Source organism: Macaca nemestrina, chromosome 7 (assembly GCF_043159975.1).
Source record: "Macaca nemestrina isolate mMacNem1 chromosome 7, mMacNem.hap1, whole genome shotgun sequence".
NCBI lineage: Eukaryota > Metazoa > Chordata > Mammalia > Primates > Cercopithecidae > Macaca > Macaca nemestrina.
In genome coordinates, this window is record NC_092131.1 from 159,516,595 (window position 1) to 159,539,075 (window position 22,481).

Below are 22,481 nucleotides of genomic sequence, written 5' to 3' on the forward strand. Positions count from 1 at the left end.
CAGCTACTCAGGAGGCTGAGGCACAAGAATCACTTGAACCTGGGAGGCAGAGGGTGCAGTGAGCTGAGATGGCACTGGGTGACAGAGCAAGACCCTGTTTCCAAAAAAAGAGTCTTTCTGTTGACTGTATCCACCGCCCCCTTAACAAACAACAGATGATATGAGAACTGCTGAATATTAGAAAATAGGCCAAGCAACCCTGTATGATGGTTCATTTCAAAATTTCAGATGCTTTCTGTAAGACCCCGAGATTTCATCTCGTCTATAGACTCAAATAAGACAATTACATTGAAGGAGAAATAGAAAGACCAGAGTAATCATGGTTTTCAACTGTCTTCTAGTATTTCAGAAGCTAAAAATAATCTACATTAATTTAGAAAATGGAAAGAAGTCTATTGGTCAGGCGCAGTGGCTCACGCCTGTAACTCTGACACTTTTGAGGGTTGAGGTAGGAAAACGGCTTGAGGCTAGTTTGAGACCAGCCTAGGCAACACAACAAGACTCTGTCTCCACAAAAAGTAACAACAAAAATAGCCAGGTGTGGTGATCAGTGCCTGCAGTCCCAGCTACTTGGGAGGCTGAGTTAGGAGGTTCACTTGAGCCTGGGAGTTCAGGGCTGCAGTGAGCCATGATCCCCACTACACTCCAGCCTGCCTGACAGAGCAAGACCCCAAAGAAAAAAAAAAAATGGGCTCAGCACAGTGGCTCATGCCTGTAATCCCAGCACTTTGGGAAGCCGAGGTGGGTGGATCACAAGGTCAGGAGTTCGAGACCAGCCTTGCCAATATGGTGAAACCCCATCTCTACTAAAAATAGAAAAATTAGCTGGGTGTGATGGTGGGCGCCTATAGTCCCAGCTACTCGGGACGCTGAGGCAGGAGAATTGTTTGAACCCAGGAGAGAGGTAGAGGTTGCAGTGAGCCAAGATCGTGCCACTGCACTCCAGCCTGGGCGACAAGAGCGAAACTGTCTTTTAAAAAAAAAAAAAAAAAAAAAAAAAAAGAAATAAAGAAAAGAAAAGAAAAGAGAAAGACGGAGGGAGGGAAGAAGACAACAAGAAAGCAAGCAAGAGGCCAGGTGTGGTGGCTCACACCTGTAGTCCCAGCACTCTGGGAGGCCGAGGTGGGCGGATCGCCTGAGGTCAGGGGTTCGAGACCAGCCTGGCCAACATGGTGAAACCCCGTAAGTACTAAAAATACAAAAACTAGCCAGGTGTGGTGATGCATGCCTGTAATCCCAGCTACTCAGGAGGCTGAGACAGGAGAGTTGCTTGAACCTGAGAGGCAAAGGTTGCAGTGAGCCGAGATCACTGTACTTCAGCCTGGGCAACAGCAAGACTCTGTCTCAGGGGGAAAAAAAAAAAAAAAAAGGCAAGCAGAAAGGAAATAAAAGAAAAAAGAAGAAAAGAAGAAAGGAAAAGTAAATAAGCTTCTTGGAAAGAAATACACAGAAAAAAGGCCCTGGAATTCAAATAAGGCCTTGGAAGATCCATGTGGCTTCATTTATAAAACTGGAAAGCTACTCGAGAAGTAATGAAGAAAGAGCACTTTAAATCACCATCAGGCCAGGTGCAGGTGGCTCACGCTTGTAATTCCAGCACTGTGGGAGGCAGAGGTGGGTGGATCACTTGAGGCCAGTAGTTCAAGACCAGACTGACCAATATGGTGAAACCCCATCTCTACTAAAAAGAAAATATAAAAATTAGCCCAGTGCGGTAGTGCATGTCTCTGGCTTGAGCCTGGGAGGCGGAGGCTGGGCAACAGAGCAAGACTGTCTAAAAAAAAAAAAAAAAAATCACCATCAATTTCACAGGGTCCTGCAAAGAATGATTTTATAAGATAATTATTTTTATACAGGTAAACAAGGATTTTGCAGCTAAAATATTCTACCAAATTAGTTTCCTGACTTATTTCTTCTCTGAAAATTAATCACAATAAAGCTCAATGAGTTACACTCAAAGGGTTTATTATTGTACTTTTAAGTTCAGCATTCTCTTTGGCTTATTTTGATAGAAGTCTACTTCCATGGTAACCAATGCATCTGCAACGAGAGGAAACTTCTGTTTACAGCAGATAGCATAGTGGGTGAGTGGGAACTCCAGAATTCAAATTCCAGCCTCAGAATGTATTTGTTGTGTGACCCCAAGGAAATTACCTAACCCCACTAAATTCAGTTTCTGTATTTGTAAAACAGGAATAACATTCTATTTCATAGTTTTGGTTTTTTTGTGAAGATTAAAAAGAGATGATCTATGCAAAGTACTTAGTACAATGCCTTGCACATGGCCAGTGTTCAATGTTAGCCATTATTTTAATACTTTTACTGAAGTGGAAATAAACAGTACGCAAAACAAAAGGAAAGTAGCAATGTTGAATATGAGTCACATTTACGTAAATGTAACTGAAAATAATAGCTACTAAATATTAACAGTTCCATCTGCAAGGCTAAATTTGAATATTAAAGTTGATGATACTATATAGGCTATATATATCTTTTTTTTTTTTTGAGACAGAGTCTCAATTTGTATTTTTTTTTTTTTTTTTGAGATGGAGTCTCACTCTGTTGCCCAGGCTGGAGTGCAGTGGTGTGATCTTGGTTCACTGCAACCTCTGCCCCCGTGTTCAAGTGATTCTCCTGCCTCAGCCTCCCAAGTAGCTGGGATTACAGGTGCCCACTACCACACCCGGCCTTTTTTTTAATCACTACTATTATTGTAGAGGCAGGGTCTCACTATGTTGCCCAGGCTGGTCTCAAACTCCTGGGCTCAAGTGATGCTCCTGGCTCAGCCTCCCTAAGTGCTGGGATTACATTAACGAGCCACTTTGCCTGGCATGGGTCTCATTTATGTTAAGGATAGCTTCCTCCTTTTACTTCTTCTCTCAGCTTTCCTTTCTATCTCCTTCTACACAAACAACTTTAACCATTTTTATATATAGGCCCCAAAACTATGCAAATATACATACATATATTGTTTTTTTTCTTTTTAAAAATTCTTTTCTTTTTACCATACAAAGTCTATAACTCAAATGCAAATATACTAAGAACACCACAGAATCATAACTACTAAACAGCCTGGTTTCAGGCTGGGCACAGTGGCTCACATTTGTAATCCCAGCAATTTGGGAGGCCGAGGCGGGCGGATCACCTGAGGTCAGGAGTTTGAGACCAGACTGGCCAACATGGAGAAACTCTGTCTCCACTAAAAAATACCAAAGGCCAGGTGCGGTGGCTCACGCCTGTAATCCTAGCATTTTGGGAGGCTAAGGAGGGCGGATCACTTGAGGTCACGGGTTTGAGACCAGCCTGGCCAACATGGTGAAACCCCGTCTCTACTAAAAATACAAAAATTAGCCAGGTATGGTGGCATGCACCTGTAATCCCTACTTGGGAGGCTGAGGCAGGAAAATCACTTGAACTCAGTAGGCAGAGGTTGCAGTGAGTCGAGATTGTGCCACTGTACTCCAGCCTGGGCAACAGAGTGAGACTCCTTCTCAAAAAAAAAAACAAAAAAAACCCCCAAAAATTAGCCAGGTGTGGTGGTGGGCACCTGTAATCCCAGCTACTCAGGAGGCTAAGGCAGAAGAATCGCTTGAACCGGAGAGGCAGAGGTTGCGGTAAGCCGAGATCACACCACTGCACTCCAGCCTCAGCGACAGAGTAAGACTCCATCTTAAAAAATAACAACAACAAAAAACAAAACAAAAAAATCAGCCTGGTTTCAAAGTACACTGAAGCACATGATTCAAGACAGAAATCATATTAACAAGTGGGAAAGTCCCACTAAAAATCAGGAACCAAAAAGAAAACCAAAATTACATTTTCAGGCCTATAGTCCCAGCTACTCAGGAGGCTGAGGCAGGAGGATCACCTGAGCCCAGGAGTTTAAATGTAACCTGGGCAACATAGCAAAACCCTGACTCTAATTACACACACACACACAAAAAAAAAACACGACACTTCAGTTTTACAGAAGCACCTCTGGTAACTTAATTGCTTGATATCCAATGCCTGGTCTTCAAGTCCCTGTCAAATTTGGAACTTCCACAATTCTCCTCTAAGTGACCCAGGAGTAATACTGAGGAGGTAGATGTAGTTTTGATTGTAATCAGTTATATTAACCCTATCTATGAGAATGGTTGTGTGAACAGAAAGGGGATGTTCTATGTGAAAGATAAGAACGGGACTCAAGAGCCAACCCAGGAGGAGACAATATGGCAGGCATAAGTGTGGTCTCTGCCAGGGAGATACCAAGTATGGGGTGAGATTAATTGGCAGGGATTCACCCTGCCTGAATGAAATATTCAGCGAAACCATCCACATAGTTTAGCTCTGATTAAGTTCACTTAGATGCTTTATGTATGTACGTACATGTGTACGTATGCAGAGATAGGGTGTCTTACTATGTTGCCCAGGCTGCTCTTGAACTCCTGGCCTCAAACAATCCTTCTGTCTTGGACTCCCCAAATGCCAGAAGGCATGAGACACCACACCCAGACACTTAGATGCTTTCTGGTTAGTTTTTCAAATATTCTGATATGAAGAGTCAGAAGCTACAGATAGAGAACATAAGCACTCATGTCCCTGGAAAAGGATACCCCCAGCAGAACATTAAAAGAGTAGCACTCTTGGCCGGGCGCGGTGGCTCAAGCCTGTAATCCCAGCACTTTGGAAGGCCGAGACGGGCGGATCACAAGGTCAGGAGATCGAGACCATCCTGGCTAACACAGTGAAACCCCGTCTCTACTAAAAAATACAAAAAACTAGCCGGGCGAGGTGGCGGGCGCCTGTAGTCCCAGCTACTCGGGAGGCTGAGGCAGGAGAATGGCGGGAACCCGGGAGGCGGAGCTTGCAGCGAGCTGAGATCCGGCCACTGCACTCCAGCCTGGGCAACAGCACGAGACTCCGTCTCAAAAAAAAAAAAAAAGAGTAGCATTCTTGCTTATACAAAAGACAACATAGTATAGTGGTTATGTGCCCAATATCTGAAGGCATAATAGTTTCAAATCCTGACTACTGTTTACTTAACTTTTCTGTGCTTCAGTTTCCTCATTAAATAGAATAATAATGCTTACTTTAAGTGTTGTTACATGGATTGAGCTAATTCATGCACAGTATTTAAAGCAGTGCCTGGCACATAGTGCTCAATAAAACTATTATAACTTTTCATAATAATTATTAAATATCTCTCATGATTTTGGCCAGGCATGGTAGCTCATGCTTATAATTTCAGCACATTAGGAGGCCAAGGCAAAAAGATTGCTTAAAGCCAGGAGTTCGAGACCAGCCCGGGTAATTAAGCAAGTCCCCCACCTCTACACGAAAAAAAAAAAAAAAAAATCAGCCAGGCCTGGTGGTTTGCACCTGTAGTCCCAGCTACTCAGGAGGCTGAAGCAGGGGGATCACTTGAGCTCAGCAGTTTGAGACTGCAGTGAGCTATGATCATGCCACTGGACTCCTTGGTGACACAGCAAGACCGTCTTAAAAAACAAACAAAAAACACTAACACCCTGATTCTCACTTGTGTGGGTCAAAATCCAAGTATGATCAAGTCCAAAAAATTATGGTTTTAAATTAAATTATCAAAAAAAGTCACAATGTAAGGATTCAGTGGTCAGGCAGGAATATAATGTGTGTGTGTGTGTGTGTGTGTGTGTGTGTGTGTGTGTGTGTGTGTGTGTATGGAGGGCAGGGGATGGCTTTCAAGGCAGACAGAACACATATTGTGAAGAGCTCTGTATACTATACCAAGAAGTTTGAAATTCATTTTGCTATGCTGCCTAGGTTGGTCTTGAACTCCTGACCTCAACTGACGCTCCCACCTCAGCCTCCCAAGTATCTGGGACTACAGACAAACCACCACAACTGGCTTGAGTTTTATAAGTATAGAAAGGCCATCTAAAGTAATTTCAATTTCCAAAACACTGTCAAAATAAATTTAAACAAACTTTACATCTAAGTTACAGAACTTACAGAAAACAAGAAAAGAGAATTCTGGAAAAACATAGGAATCAGTGATTTAAATATCTTAATAGCAATACAACCTAAATTGAAACCCAAACCAAAATGTCAGTGAATCTAAATGAATACAAATGGGCTTCTTCTACTCCTAATATTTAAAAAGACACAGTACATGCTGTTTCCTGGCTCCATAATCCACTTCCTCCAATTGTTGGAGGCACTGGATCCGTCTGTTTCAAGTTTCTACCTACCACAGCAAAGAAAAGAGTAGTCCTGGCCGGGTGAGGTGGCTCATGCCTGTAATCCCTGCACTTTGGGAGGCCGAGGTGGGCGGATCATCTGAGGTCAGGAGATTGAGACCAGCCAGGCTAAAATGGTGAAACCTCGTTTCTCCTAAAAACACAAAAAATTAGCCAGGCATGGTGGCGCATGCCTGTAATCCCAGCTACTCAGGAGGCTGAGGCAGGAGAATCACTTGAACCCAGGAGGTGGAGGTTGCGGTGAGCCGAGATCACACCATTGCACTCCGGCTTGGGCAACAAGAGCAAAACTACGTCTCAAAAAAAAAAAAAGGGCCGGGCGCGGTGGCTCAAGCCTGTAATCCCAGCACTTTGGGAGGCCGAGACGGGCGGATCACGAGGTCAGGAGATCGAGACCATCCTGGCTAACACGGTGAAACCCTGTCTCTACTAAAAAGTACAAAAAACTAGCCGGGCGAGGTGGCGGGCGCCTGTAGTTCCAGCTAGTCAGGAGGCTGAGGCAAGAGAATGGCGTAAACCCAGGAGGCGGAGCTTGCAGTGAGCTGAGATCTGGCCACTGCACCCCAGCCTGGGGGACAGAGCCAGACTCCGTCTCAAAAAAAAAAAAAAAAAAAAAAGAAAAGAGCAGTCCTTGTCATCTGCCCCTCCGTCAACCTACAGATCTGGAAACAAACTATAGTAATGGAATAAAAAGTTCAGCACCCTTGGAGATAAGCAACATTATATATTATCATGCTAATACATACTTAATGTGGAGTACAAACATAGCTCAAAAACAGATGTCCAGAGTGTTGCAGATAAAGAAACCAAATTGTGGGGGCAGGGGGGAGCCTGAATTCAGAAAAAAAAAAAAAAAAAAGGCAGCTGATTTCACAAAAACATCAAAGAGCAAACATCCTCTTTTTCCTTTTTGCTATTCTGATCTACAGCAGCCTTGACCTCCCAGTCTGAAGTGATTCTCCACCTCAGCCTTCCGAGTAGCTGGGACCACAGGCACCGGGCACTAGGCCCAGCTATTTTTTTTTTTTTTTTTTTTAATTTTGTAGAGACAGTCTTGGCATGTTGTCCAGGCTGGTCTCAAACTCCCGGGCTCAAGCAATCCTCCTGCCTCAGCCTCCCAAAGTGCAGGATTACAGGCATGAGCCACCGCCCGGCTATAATCTACTTTCATCTGGTGGAACCAGTTAACTTTGCTAGAATTGTGTTATGATAATGAACATCATCATAGAGATCACAAAATTTTCAAGTCCATAAACTTTAGTTCAATCTTCATTTTAAAAATGAGCTGATTAGGCCCAAAGCAGTATTCTCCGAAGTGCAGAGCAAGAATATGATTTTAACTGTTATATACAGAAGAGTTATATATTTAATAGTTATGTATTTATTATAATGGATACTAAAAAAGGTATAAAATACATAAAAACCATGATTTCACAGATTATCACTTTGGAAGTGGGCAATGTTTTTTTAAAAAAACTCATTAAACATGAAGTAAAATAATAGTACTCTAAACAGCAAAAACTATGATGGTGGTATGACTCATAGGTGAAGACTCCACAGCTGTCCCATGAGTACAGGCCTGTTTTTGTTTACTTTCTTTGTGATTCTAGGTTGTGTTCTGAATGATGTGATCTTAGGCTGGGCGTGGTGGCTCACGCCTGTAATCCCAGCACTTTAGGAGGCAGAAGTGAGCGGGATCACCTGAGGTCGGGAGTTCGAGACCAGCCTGACCAACCTACTCTCTACTAAAAATACAAAATTAGCCAGGTGTGGTGGCATATGCCTGTAATCCCAGCTACTCGGGAGGCTGAGGCAGAAGAATCACTTGAAGCCGGGAGGCAGAGATTGAGGTGACCCGAGATCATGCCATTGCACTCCAGCCTGGGCAATAAGAGCAAAACTCCGTCTCAAAACAAAAAAAAAAGAAAAGATGTGACCTTTAGTTAAGTGAGCTTGTGTAGTGTATCTAAGTTCATATAAGAAACAAACATCAAGATATATATAGGAATTCCACTGTTTATATGAAATGGTATAATATTGTTAGGAAAATAATGGCACAGTAAGTCATCCTTATGCTGGAACTATGATAACACCAACTTTCTAGTGCATAAACACATACTACAAGCACCTAAAGAAAAACCTACCAAGACAAATATTCAAACTGCAGGCTAAGTTACATGATCACTTAAATTACTTTCACATGACCTGTCAAAGGAGTATGGCAATGTAAGGTGTTTCTCTTATTTGCTAATATTTCTTTATTTTCCTGAGATCACTCAGTGATCTCAGTGAGTTGAGACCACTGAATAATTTATGAAGCAATTTAAGCCAGCTGCATAAATTTGCATAAGTAACAAGGAGTTGAATGTTAATCACAAAAACAATGGGAAAAATGTATCCAGGGCATGTCAGAGATCTTCATAGTAGCCCCTCCCATCACAGGACCTGAGGCCTAGGAAGAAAAAATGGTTTCGTGGGCAGCCTCAGGACTTGGGGCCCTGAGTCCCAGCTGCTCCAGCTCATGGCTAAAAGGGACCAAGGTACAGCTTGGGCTGTTGCTTCAGAGGCTGCAAGCCCCAAAACCTTGGTAGCTTGCACGTGATGCTGGGGCTGCAGGTGCACAGAAGTCAAGAATTGAGGTTTGGGAACCTCTGTCTAGATTTCAGAAGATGTATGGAAATCCCTGGATGTCCAGGCCAAAGTCTGCTGCAGGGGAAGAGACCTCAAGGAGAACCTCTGCTAGGGTGTTGCAGAAAGGAAACATGGGGTTGGAGCCCCCCCAGAGTCCCCACTGGGGCACTGCCTAGTGGAGCTGTGAGAAGATGGCCACCATCCTCCAGACTCCAGAATGGCAGGTCTACAAACAGCTTGCACCATACACCTGGAAAAGCTGCAGGCACTGAATGCCAGCCCAGGAGAGCAGCCTCTGGGCCTGAACCCTGCAAAGCCACAGGGTCGGAACTGCTCAAGCCCTTGGGAGCCCACCCTTTGCATCAGCATGCCCTAGATGTGAGACATGGAGTCAAAGGAGATTAAAATAAGCTTTAAGATGGAATGACTGTCCCACTGGATTTTGGACTTGTATAGGGCCAGTAACCCCTTTGTTTTGTCCAATTTCTCCCATTTGGAATGGGAGCATTTACCAATGCCTATTCCCCCATAGCATCTTAGAAGTAACTAACTTGCTTTTGATTTTACAGGCTCCTAGGCAAAAGGGACTTGCCTTGTCTCAGATGAGACTTTGGACTTGGACTTTTGGGTTAATACTGGAATGAGTTAAGACTTTGGAGGCCTGTTGGGAAGGCATGATTGTGTTTTGAACTGTGAGGACATGAGATTAGAAAAGGGCCAGGGGAGCCGGGAGTGGTGGCTCATGTCTGTAATCCCAGAACCCTGGGAGGACGAGGCGGGTGGATCATGAGGTCAGGAGTTCAAGACCAGCCTGGCCAATATAGTGAAATCCCGTCTCTACTAAAAAATACAAAAATTAGCCAGGTGCGGTGGCTCACGCCTGTAATCCCAGCACTTTGGGAGGTGGAAGCCAGTGGATAACCTGAGGTCGGGAGTTCAAGACCAGCCTGGCCAACATGGCCAAACCCCATCTCTACTAAAAATACAAAAATTAGCCAGGTGTGGTGGCAGGCGCCTGTAATCCCAGCTACTTGGGAGGCTGATGCAGGAGAACTGCTTGACCCTGGGAGATGGAGGTTGCAGTGAGCGGAGATCATGCCACTGCACTCCAATCTGAGCAACAGAGCAAGACCCCATCTCAAAAAAAAAAAAAAAAAAAAAAAAAAAGGCAGGTTTGGTGGAATGCATCTGTAGTCTCTATTCAGGAGGGTGAGGCAGGAGGATGGCTGAAGTGTTGGAGGTTGTAGTGAGCCGACATAGCGCCACTGCGCTCCAGCCTGGGTGACTCTGTCTCAAAAAAAAAAAAAAAAAGAAAGAAAGAAAGAAAGAAAGGGGCCAGGGGCAGAATGATACGGTTTGGCTACCCATAACCTCATCTCGAATCTGGTGGGAGGTGATTAAATTATGGAGGTGGTTTCCTCCATGCTGTTCTCATGATACTGGTTTTATAAGGGGCTCTTTCCCCTTCACTCTGTCTCTCCTGCCATCTTGTGAAGAAGGTACTTGGCTTCTCCTTTGCCTTCCACCACGATTATAAGTTTCTTGAGGCCTCCCCAGCCATGCAGAACTGAGAGTCAATTAAACGTCTTTCCTTTATCAATTACCCAGTCTCAGGTATTTCTTTTTCTTTTTCTTTTGGAGATGGAGTCTGACTCTGCCTCCCAGGCTGGAGCACAGTGGCATGATCTCAGTTGACTGCAAACTCTGCTTCCCAGGTTCAGGGAATTCTCCTGCCTCAGCCTCCGGAGTAGCTGGGATTACAAGCATATGCCACCATGCCTGGCTAATTTTTGTATTTTTAGTAGAGATGGGAGTTCATCATGTTGGCCAGGCTGGTCTCGAACTCCTGATCTCAAGTGATCTTCCCACCTGGGCCTCCCAAAGTGCTGGGATTACAGGCATGAGCCACCAAGCCCGGCCTCGGGTACTTCTTTATAGCAGTGTGAGATCGGACTAATACAGACTCCATTCCAGGAGATGACAAATAGCAAAAGGCAAAGTGATACTCCCTTCTTGACTTTTTTTCTCCCCTACTTTTATGTCTTTACGTTTTCTCCTACCATCAACTGCCTTTCCTAACATTGTGGTGACTAATGATTAAAGAAGAAAAAAAGGACGAGATGAAACTGCACTTTACAGTACTTTTTCCCCCCACCACTCCAATCCCGAATTGTGGAATTCATTCTTTTCCTGATCCTCTAATTTGTGCCGCGAGGTAAGGCTGAACCTTTCTACAGAGAAAGTGCTATCCAATACCAGGAACCTGAGAGTCCTTCCTCAAGCCATTATCTCAGAGCTATCTGGTCACCTTGGTCACCAGACATGCAGTCTATTAATGTCAACCACAGCAACACAGTGGGGGTGAGGGACGGGAGGTGATCTCTGTTTAATTTCGAGGAAGGGTCCAGAGAATCACCATCCAGCCACCTTCCTCCACTGGCCCCTCGATGTTCTCACGGCACCTCCCGTCCTCGCTCCGGGCCCATTTGCCCAGTAAGGGCCAGAGCGCCCCCTCCTCCGCTTAAGCCCGACCCCACCAACTTTTCAACCAATACGATATACTCTTTCTTCTCAGGACATACTCTCCGACTTCATCCCGGTCAGCTCCCTCCGTCCCACTCCTGGAGACTCACCAAGCGGGTAAGGCCACTCCTCTCCAGCCGCAGCTCGGACACCCCAACACCGGACCTGGCGCGGCGCCCTAGTCGCGCCTGCGCGCGCCGAGCCCGCGCGCCTGCGCACATCCCGTGCGCCGAGGACTCGGACACACCCCTGCAGCTGGAGCCAATCACGGTGCTGGGGGTTTAAATGTCCCTGCCACGCAGGCGGAGAGTCTGGCAATTCACCAGTTAACCGGATAGATTCCGGTCATGCCCGAAGCTGGGAGGTGTTCATGCAATAAACATTTACTGAGGGCAAACCGTGTGCCAGGCACTGTGCTGGATGAACGATGAAGAAAAGAAAGCGAATAGAATGCTTTCCCTGCCCTTCAGCGTCTTTCAATATGTCTAGACTAAGATATAGATATGTAAACAAATTTATAGTGAATAGAATACAGTGCATAGCACATAGAAAATCTGAGGCGCCTTTGGCTGATAATGAACAAAGCGTTTTATTCTTAGGGGTGTCTGGAAGGGTTCCCGGAGGAAGTGACTTGAGTCCTGAAGGATAGTAGGAGTTCCCCCGGAAATCCGGCAGAGAAAGAGCTAGAGTTTTCCAGGCTCTGGGAAACAGCTTATGTCGAGAACAGCATAACGCCTTCTGGAAATTTCTAGTAGTTCATCCTTGTAAGAGGCTTAGTGCTAATCGTACATCCCAGAGTGTAGAGGGAAGAAAGCTTTAGAAGGCCGACAATCGCTAGATTTTGGAAGGCCTTGGAATTTTAGACCACTTTGTACTATGGGCACTGAAAACTATTGAAGAGTTTTAAGCAGATGGATGATTATTGTAAACTATTTGCTGCAGGAACCCTTCCATGCACCTCTAAGAATAAAACAAACTGCTGGAAATCAAGAAAATAAAGTGCTTCACCAGGCACAGTGGCTCACACCTGTAATCAATCCCAGCACTTTGGGAGGCTGAAGCGGGCAGATCACGAGGTCAGGAGTTTGAGACCAGCCTAGCAAAAATAGAGAAACCCCCGTCTCTACTAAAAATACAAAATATGGCCGGGCGTGGTGGCTCACGCCTGTAATCCCAGCACTTTGGGAGGCCAAGGTGGGCGGATCGCGAGGTCAGGAGATCGAGACCATCCTGCTTAACACGGTGAAACCCCGTCTCTACTAAAAATACAAAAAAATTAGCCGGGCGTGGTGGCGTGGTGGCGGGCGCCTGTAGTCACAGCTACTCAGGAGGCTGAGGCAGGAGAATGGCCTGAACCCAGGAGGCGGAGCTTGCAGTGAGCCAAGCTCCAGCCACTGCACTCCAGCCTGGGCGATAGAGCAAGACTCTGTCTCAAAAAAAAAAAAAAAAAAAAAAAAATATATATATATATATATAAATTTTGTATTTTCATATTTTGTATGTTTATATTTTTATATTTTAAATTAGCCGGGTGTGGTGGCAGACGCCTGTAATTCCAGCTAGTCGGGAGGCTGAGGCAGGAGAATCGCCTGAACCCAGGAGGCGGAGGTTGCAGTGGGCCAAGATCACGCATTGCACTCCAGCCTGGGCAACAAGAGCAAAACTCCGTCTGCCCCCCACCCCCGACAAAAAAAAAAAAAAAAAAGAAAAAATAGCTGGGTGTGGTGGCAGGCGCCTGTAATCCCAGCTACGTTACTATCATAATGTCTATCACTGTCTGGCGACAGTGCCAGACTCCCTCTCAAAACACACAAAAAAAACAACAAAAAAACAGTGCTTCAAGGAGGAAATAGTCTGTCGGTTCCTAAGGGATCAAGGAAGATGAAGCCTGAGAAATGTTTTTTTTAAATTTCATAACACAGAGGTCACTGATTATGTCAGTGAAAGCTGTTTGGTGGAATGCTGGGGTTGAAAAAAACAACTTATTAGTTTGGAGACGGGGGAGATGTAGAGATGGGGACAAGTTGTAGAATGCTTTTGGAAAGTTTGGCCTTGACAGGGAGGAAGGAGGGAGAATGATGAAGGATCAAGATTTTTTGTTATTGGTTTTTTGTTTTTGTTTTTTTTGTTAGAATTAAGACAGGAGAAACTTGAGTATGGTAGGGAAGATTCAACTGAGAAAAAAAAATGGTTGAATAAAGGAAGAGAAGGGACAGTCAGTAGGCAAAGATGGTGAAAGGGTAAGAATAGAGGCAGTTTAGAGGCAATTCAAAACACTGGTGAGAGGAATGGTTTTGGAAGAGAGGAGGGAGGGGAGAAAGAGAGATAGAGGAGATATCTCCCCAGTTATGACAGGAAGTATGTTTCTGTATGTTTAGTAACAGGAAGTTAAAAGTTCTCATTTGCTAACTTGTTTTCTCTGTGAAGTTGGAGATGGGGTCATCTTCCCATAGAAAAGGAAGTGGTATTGGGAGTTTAAAGGAAAGTTGAGAAGATTGGGAATATTGTAGAAAGTAATACAACAAGTTGACAGAAAAATGTTGTAGGACTGATAAGCAATATTGAGGTCCTTTTTAATATGGGCAAAAATGAATTCACCATTTTCTGCCCTCCTGTGTAATTTTCTCAAGCAGCAGTCACTTTTTGAGGGCAGAGGTGGAGAAAATGTACAGTTGAGTTAATTAGTTCATTTAGGGTTGTGATGGTCATTGATATAATTCCGTGGTTCTCAACCAGGGATGATTTTGTCCTCCAGGGGATATTTGGCAATGTCTGGAGACGCTTTATTGTGATGACAGGGAAACAGGGGTGGGTACTGCTAGCATCGTGTCCAGCAGTGGTGTTAAACACACACACACACACACATATTATATATATATGTATATATATATAAAACAGAGAGAGTGAGAGAGAGAGAGGTCTTACTCTGTTGCCCAGGGTGGAGTGCAATGGTGTGATGTCAGCTCACTGCAACCTCTACCTCTGCAGCTCAAATCCTCCCACCTCAGCCTGCCGAGTAGCTGGGACTACAGGTGTGCACCACCACTGCCCGCTAATTTTTGCATTTTTTGTAGAGACAGGGTTTCACCATGTCACCTAGCCTGGTCTCAAACTCCTGGACTCAAGCGATCTGCCTCCCTTGACCTCCCAAAGTTCTAGGATTACATGTGTGAGCCACCACTCCCAATCTGCTGCTAAACATCTTACAATGCACAGGATACCCCTGACAAAAAAGTTTATGTTCCAAAATGTCAGTAACCCCAAAGTTGAGAAACCCTAATCTAGCGTTACCTTGGCACTCACCAATATCTGACTGTAGTCTTCTACAGGCTTTTCCTGGAAGGATGGCCCAGAGTTTATAGGGTAAAATAGTTCTTCCATTGCATGCCTTTGAAGGTGAATAGAATGAGCAGTGTGCCACAGCTCTTGAGTGTTTCAAGGACTTGTGATGTCACAAACACGGAACTGGAAATTTCCTAAAGCTCTAGAACAAATCTGGATTTACACAGAAAAGATGAATACAGCCGCTTCCTTTTTTTTTTTTTTTTTTTTTTTTTTTTTTTTTTTTTTTGAGAGGGAGTCTGGCTCTGTCGCTAGGTTGGAGTGCAGTGGCTCGATCTCGGCTCACTGCAACCTCGCACTCCCGGATTCAAGCGATTCTCCTTCCTCAGTCTCCCGAGTAACTGGGACTACAGGCACGCACCACTACGCCCTGCTAAATTTTATATTTTTAGTAGAGAAGGGGTTTCACCATGTTGACCAGGATGATCTTGATCTCCGGACCTCACGATCCACCCGCCTCAGCCTCCCAAAGTGCTGGGATTACAGGCGTGAGCCACCGCGCCCCGTCGCTGCTTACTTTCATTTGAGGCATTGAAGGTCTTGTTAAACACAGATGTTATAATCTCAATAATATAGGAGGAACACTTCACATAATTATCACCCTTAATGTCATTTCATTTATCTGACTAGTCTTAGTCACTAAAATTAGGTTTCTGAGGGAATGGGTATGGGCTACATTTAATAATAAATATAGCCGGCCAGCGTGGTGGCTCACACCTGTAATTCCAGCACTTAGGGAAGCCGAGGTGGGTGGATCATTTGCGATCAGGAGTTTGAGACCTGCCTGGCCAATATGGCGAAACTCCATCTCTACTAAAAATACAAAAATCTGTTGGGCGTGGTGGTGCACGTCTGTAATTCCAGCTACTTGGGAGGCTGAGGCTGAAGTATCGTTTGAACCCAGAAGACGGAGGTTGCAGTGAACCAAGATAACGGCTCTGCACTACAGCCCGAACGAGAGCAAGACTCCGTCTCAAAATACATACATACATACATAGATAATAATAATAAATGTAGGCTGGACGCAGTAGCTGACACCTTCAATCCCAGAACTTTGGAAGGCTGAGGCAGGCCGATCACTTGAGCCCAGGAGTTTGAGACCAGCCTGGGCAACATGGTGAAACCCCGTCTCTACTTTAAAAATATTATAAATACCTTAGGCATGAGTAAGAATAAAATCAGTATTATGGAATGTCTGCTCTGTGATAGGCAGCATTCATGGATAAACACTTGACCTATGTTATTTAATCGTAGCAACACCCTGTGAGATAACATTATCCTAATTTTAACTCAAGAACCTGAGATTCCAAGAACGGTAGTTTACCCAAAGTCACAAATTATTAGTAGCTAGTTCAAGATCTGAAACTCAGGTCTGTCTGTTCTAAAGCTCTTGCACCTTCCATTAAACTTCAGTAAGTTTTACAAGGAAGGAGTGATTTCAAAATTTAGCCCGAACAGTTGCCACTGACTAAAGGAAATGGCGGGACACCAAGGAAGAGAGCAGGAGCTAGAGGGAGGCGGGGAAAGAACAAGGAGAAACAAGGAGAATGAAAAAGGGACCAGGGAGGCTGTTCATAGCGTCCGACGCTGCGTACTGACTCTCGGGCAAGCTGGCCTGCCTTTGTTCTTCCTCCATTCTTTTTGAGAAAAACCTCTTCCTGTGTGTCCGTTGTTCACTCTCGTGTTCAAATAAAGCTAGATTATTGAAAACGGCGGACCGCAAAGGAAAAAAAAAAAAAAGAGCGTGACGGCCTCGGTGTGCGCCTGCGCGCTGGCGGCGGCTGTGGCGGGGCCCGGCGGGGAGCGGGTCCGGAGCAGGCTCCCGGACCCAAAACTGAAGGGGGCGTCTGGGGCGTCAGGGAGCTCCCTCGCCTGGCCCACGACGGCCTGATGGAGTAAGCGGGGTTGGCTGTGAATGTGAGTATCGACGGGCCGGCCTGCGTTGAGGGTATCGGAGCCCAAGGGTCCTGGTGGTCTGTCCCTCAGGCAGGTTGTGGGGCTGCGAGACACCGCCGGGTTTCTGCTCCTGCAGGCTGCGGCGCGGGGGCGAGCTGGTGGTCCGCTCTCCCAGAGCCGGCGCGGGTTTATGGGCAGGCGGTGCTGCTGGCTTCGGGGTACGGATTTTCGCGGGGGCGTTCCAGCTCTGCTCCCAGCCCCAGAAGGAAACGTGGCTCCAAAGCCTTGACCTTTAGGGGAAGCCGCTGACCTGCTTCGATCCCCAGGTGGGCAGGGAGTCCAAAGATCCTGGTCCTTAAAGCCCGTAGGTCTCAGGCCAGGAACACATTTCAGCCTCTCGCGACTGACAACCTCCGTTCTTTTTCCTCCTTTCGTTTCTCTCCTTGTGGGATGCGTCTTAATAATAACAACCAGTAACAGCTTACTGTGTCCGTTTAATATTTAGTCCGAATCTCGGTGTATAATTGTAGAGAGGAAACGCTTTACACCCTCTTCCCCTTTCAATTTGTTGTGTAATCATTTTTGGGAGTAAGATTAAGCCATCTTATTGAGAAGTTTGAGATATCCATGGCTTTTAGCGACTTGAGACTGTCATCCTAGGTAAGCGAAGTTCTCTTACCTAACAAATAAGAGCTGTATCCACCATAATGGTTTATATCCAATTTATTCAAACCACAAATAACTTTTTTTTGGAGACAAAGTTTCGCTCTTGTTGCCCAGGCTGGAGTGCAGTGGCGCGATCTCGGCTCACTGCAACCTCCGCCTCCTGGATTCAAGGGATTCTCCTGCCTCAGCCTCCCCAGTAGCTGGGATTACAGGCGCCCGCCACCATACCTGGCTAATTTTTTGTATTTTTATTTATTTATTATTATTATTATTATTATTTTAGGACGGTGTTTCACTCTTTCCCCCAGGCTGGAGTGCAGTGGCGGGATCTTGGCCCACTGCAACCTCCGCCCTCCAGTTTCAAGAGATTCTCCTGCCTCAGCCTCCCGAGTAGCTGGGATTACAGGCATGCACCACCACCGTGCCCAGCTAATTTTTGTATTTTTAGTGGAGACGGGGTTTCACCACGTTGGCCAGGCTAGTCTCGAACTCCTGACCTTAGATGATCCACCCGCCTCGGCCTCTGAAAGTGCTGGGTTTACAGGCGTGAGCCACCGCGCCCTGCCCACAAATAACTTTTGAGTACTTACTAAGCGCTTAGGACTGTTGTAAATACCATGGGAAATCTTAAAATTTGTTTTAAGCCCCATTCTCAAGTTTGGTCGTGAATGAAATAATGAAAGACAATATTCAGATGCAATTAGAATTTATTTAGTATCTACCACACATTTGCCAAATACCGCGCCATGCCTAGAGTTAACTCTTGAGTCTAGAAGATGGTAGGAGCCCTTTAATTAGAAATACTACATGGTTTTTGAGGAGAACTTAAAAATGGCCTGGAAGGGGCCAGGCGCAATGACTCACACCTGTAATCCCAGCACTTTGGGAGGCTGAGGCGGGCGGATCACATTAGGTCAGGAGTTTGAGACCAGCCTGACCAACATGGAGAAACCCCGTCTCTACTAGAAATACAAAAGTAGCTGGGTGTGATGGCACATGCCTGTAATTCCAGCTACCCAGAAGGCTGAGGCAGGAAAATCGCTTGAACCTGGGAGGCAGAGGTTGCAGTGAGCCGAGCTCGTGCCATTGCACTCCAAAAACGAAACTCCATCTCAAAAATTAAAAAATAATAAGTAAATAAAATGGCCTGGCAGGAGGTAGAGGATGTGAACGAATCTGATCAGCTGAGTTCAGAACCTTGTGTGTGTGTGTGTGTGTGTGTGTGTGTTTTTTTTTTTTTTTTTTTTTAAGATCCTTGCTCTGTCACCCAGGCTGGAGTGTAGTGGCATGATCCCAGCTCACTGCAACCTCTGCTTCTTGGGTTCAGGTGATTCTCCTGTCTCAACCTCCCAAGTAGCTGGGAATACAGGTGCCCACCACCTGCCTGGCTAACTTTTTGCATTTTTAATAGGCAGGGCTTCACCATGTTGGCTAGGCTGGTCTCGAACTCCTGACCTCAGGTGATCCACCTGGCCTCCCAAATTGCTGGGATTACAGGCGTGAGCCACTGCACCCGGCCTCAATTTTTTTGATTAAAAGGAAGGCATTTAAAAAGGAAAGACTATGAATAGCGATTATTGTACATCTAGATTAGTGCGAATGTAGTCTGAAGGCTGCTCTACAAGAGTTGAAAGGAATGGTAGATGCTAGACAACTTGGGTCTGGGACCAGGAATGGCTCAGTGAGAAGTCTGTGTACTGCATGTTTTGTAATTGGAGTATCTTAGTGGAGAGTTTAGGATTAATTTGTGTACCCAATGAATAAGAGCACCTGGGCAGTCAAGTTACATATGAATGCTCTACTTGGACCTCTAACATGTAAAATCACTAGTGGAAACCCTACAGTCGAGTGTGTGTGTGTGTGCACGCGTGTGTGCATGTTTTAATCTGAAAGAAACTATCAAGAAGCTCCCAGGTCTTCATCAGTAAAGGATTGGTTAAATAAATGTATGCATTTGCTAGAAAGAATGAGCCAACTCTGTATGTGCTAATATTGAATGACCTCCCATATAGTGAGAAAGAAAAGGTGCAAAAGAGGGTATGCATTTTGCGACCACTGTGGTTTTATAAAAATATTATGTATTACATATACAATTGGTCCTCCATATCCGTCCATGGGTTCTGCATCCATGGATTCTACCAACTTTGGATGGATAATATTTGGGGGAAAAAAATTCACAAAGTTCTGAAAAGCAAAACTTGAATTTGCTACGTGCTGAGTACATACTTCATTGCATCCACAGAATGAGGTTATGTGTAGGCATTGTATTAGTCTTCTGTGTAATCTAGAGATGATTTAAAGTATGTGGAAGGTATGCATAGGTTACATGCATATACTGTGCCGTTTCATATAAGAGTTTTTAGCATTCTCAGATTTTGGTACTGAGGGAGATTCTGGAACCAGTCCCCCATGGATAGCAAGAGACAACCGTATATGCATAGCATATTCTCTGTGGAGGATAGTCAGAATCATGGAGACATCAAGTAGAATGGTGGTTGCCAGGGGTTGAGGGAGGAGGAAATGAGGAGTTACTGTTTAATGGATATAAAGTTTCAGTTATGCAAGATGCAAATAGTTATGGAGATGGATGGTAGTGATGGTTGTACAACATTATGAATGTATTTAATACCACTAAACTACACTTAAATGATTAAGATGGTAAATTTTATGTTTTGTATTTTCATGCAAAAAAATTGAAAAATATCTCTGGAAAACAAATTCATGACTGTGGAAGTGACGGTGGCTAGGATACAGGAGGGGGGTGGTAATAATTTTCCCTAAAAGCTTTTTTTTTTTTTTTTGAGACAGGGTCTTGCTCAGTCACCTAGGCTGAAGTGCAGTGGCGTTATCATGGCTCACTACACCCTTAAACTCCTGAGCCCCAGCAATCCTCTTCCCGCCTCACCCTTCTTAGTAGCTGGGACTACAGGTGCGTGCCACCATGCCCAGCTAATTAAGAAATTTTTTTTTTTATCAAGAAGAGGTCTTGCTGTGTTGCCCAGAATGGTCTTGAACTCCTGGCCTCAAGTGATTCTCCTGCCTCGGCCTCCCAAAGTGGTAGGATTATAAGTGTGCTGCCACTGCATCCAGGCCATATTTTCCCTATAAGCTTTGTTTTTCTTTAAGACAGAGTTTTGCTCTTGGTGCCCAGGCTGGAGTGCAGTGGCACGATCTCAGCTCACTGCAACCTCCACCTCCCAGGTTCAAGCGATTCTCCTGCCTCAGCCTCCCGAGTAGCTGGGATTACAGGTACCTGCCACCATGTCTGGCTAATTTTTTGTATTTTAGTAGAGAGGGGGTTTCGCCGTGTTGGCCAGGCTGGTCTTGAACGCCTGACCTCAGGTAAACCACTCACCTTGGCCTCCCAAAGTGTTGGGATTATAGGCATGAGCCACCGTGCCTGGCCTCCTATAAGCTTTTTCATTTTACTGTTTATTATGAAAAATTTTAAACCAGAAAAGTAGAAAAAATATTGAACCCCTGTAAACCTATCACTCAGATTTTAAAATCTGTTAATATTTTGCCATATTTGCTTTTATTCTTGATGTTTTAAATTTTATTTTATTTTTATTTTTTGAGATGGAGTCTTGCTCTTTTGACCAGGCTGGAGTGCAGTGGTACGATCTCAGTTCGCTACAACCTCTGCCTCCTGAGTTCAAGAGATTCTTGTGCCTCAGCCTCCCAAGTAGCTAGGATTACAGGTGTGTGACCTGACACCCAGCTGATTTTTATATTTTTAGTAGAGACGGGGTTTCACAATGTTGGCCAGTCTGGTCTCAAACTTCTGACCTCAAGTGATCCACCAGTCTTGGCCTCCCAAAGTCCTGGGATTACAGGTGTGAGCCACCGCGCCTAGCCTATTCTTGACATTTAACCCCTAAATATTTTAATATCTCTAATAAAAAGAACATTTTCCCATGCCAATCCCAATATCATAATTACAGTGAACAGTAATTCTTTTCTATTATCTAATACTCAATTCTTATTAAAATTTCTCCAGATTGTCTCTTTTAAAAAACTTTTTAAATCCAGTTTCTAATCAAAGGCCACAGATTGCAGTTGATTTGTATATCTCTTGAAGTCTCTTTTATCTAGAGGTTACCTTTTTCCCTTCCCTTCCCTTGCTACCCCCTCCACATGACTTGTTGAAAGGACCTGGTCAGTTATCTAGATTTGTCCCTGATTGATTTCTGGTGATATCATTTCACTTGTTACTACAAACTGGAAGTTAGAGCAGACCACTTGATATGATGCAGGTGAAACACTTTTGGGATGATAGCTAGGCCATGCTGTGTACTTTAGTTTTCCCACTATTAGTGGTGCTGAGATTGATAAGTGAGGTCAGATGGTGAATCTGAGTTCTCCATTGTTAAATTACGTGTCTCTGTTTGAAACCAGCTGTAAACCCTTTTGTACCTTTTACATTTTGAAACCACTAGCATTACCTCTGTTCAAAATAGAAATGATTACTTTTAAAACAAAGCTCACTGCAAGAAATTGCTTTTTTTTTTTTTTGACTGAATCCATGTTAACTATTTCATTTTTTAATGAAAACAGAGATGGGGTTTTGCTATGTTGCCCAGGCTAGTCTCAAATTCTTAGGCTCACACAGTCCTTCTGCCTTAGTCTCTCTTGTAGGTGGGATTACAGGAATGTGCCATAATGCCCTGCTGTTTTTAATTTTAAAAACAGTAATGTATATTGCTTAAATTTTTGGAAAGTACAGAAGGATTTCCTTTTTACAAAAGAGGAATTTGAAGTTTGGAGAGATTAAGATTTACTCAAGGTAGTCGTCCTATGAAGTATTTTTGTCTGATTCCAAGGTCCATACTTTTTCACCCTACTTTATAAGCTAGTATATAAATGTAAAATATTACTATTCTAGTAGTTATGTTACTCATATCTTCTTTGTATCTTATTAGACAGGTAATCAGTGTCTAATAGTTTTGGAGTACCAGTAAACCAGGTTAGGTCTGTGTAGTGTGGTAGTCTATAATTAGCCATTCTGAAAGTTCAAAAATATGTGAAAATCATATCTCTTGATTTCTGGAGTTTCAAAAAAGTAACATACCTGGAACCGTCCTGGCAGTCTTCATTCTTAGACCTAAAGTCAAAAAAAAAAAAAAAAAAAAATTGCAAGTTAAAAATACGAGTGCGGTTTTTTTTAAGTTTGGTTTAAGTTTGGTTTTCTTTTTCCCCCCATTT

General features: G+C 44.4%; 2 protein-coding genes across 9 annotated transcripts in view; one reads left to right on the forward strand and one right to left on the reverse strand.

Annotated features, from left to right (window-relative positions):
• Window positions 1–14,827, reverse strand: part of LOC105491627 (synaptosome associated protein 23) — a 42,126-nt gene extending 27,299 nt beyond the window's left edge. The window contains exon 1 of one of the 3 annotated variants that reach the window (XM_011758210.3): window positions 14,676–14,827. The gene's annotated coding sequence lies outside the window, so the exon portion shown is untranslated. Of the gene's footprint in view, window positions 1–11,482; window positions 11,619–14,675 lie in introns of those variants that run through there. The other 2 variants (XM_011758203.3, XM_011758218.3) reach the window with 2 other exon arrangements.
• Window positions 14,828–16,468: 1,641 nt separating this feature from the next.
• Window positions 16,469–22,481, forward strand: part of LOC105491652 (zinc finger protein 106) — an 83,463-nt gene continuing 77,450 nt past the window's right edge. For 5 of the 6 annotated variants that reach the window (XM_011758233.3, XM_011758250.2, XM_071067028.1 and 2 more), the window contains exon 1: window positions 16,469–16,631. The gene's annotated coding sequence lies outside the window, so the exon portion shown is untranslated. The remainder of the gene's footprint in view (window positions 16,632–22,481) is intronic. The other variant, XM_071067025.1, reaches the window with a different exon arrangement.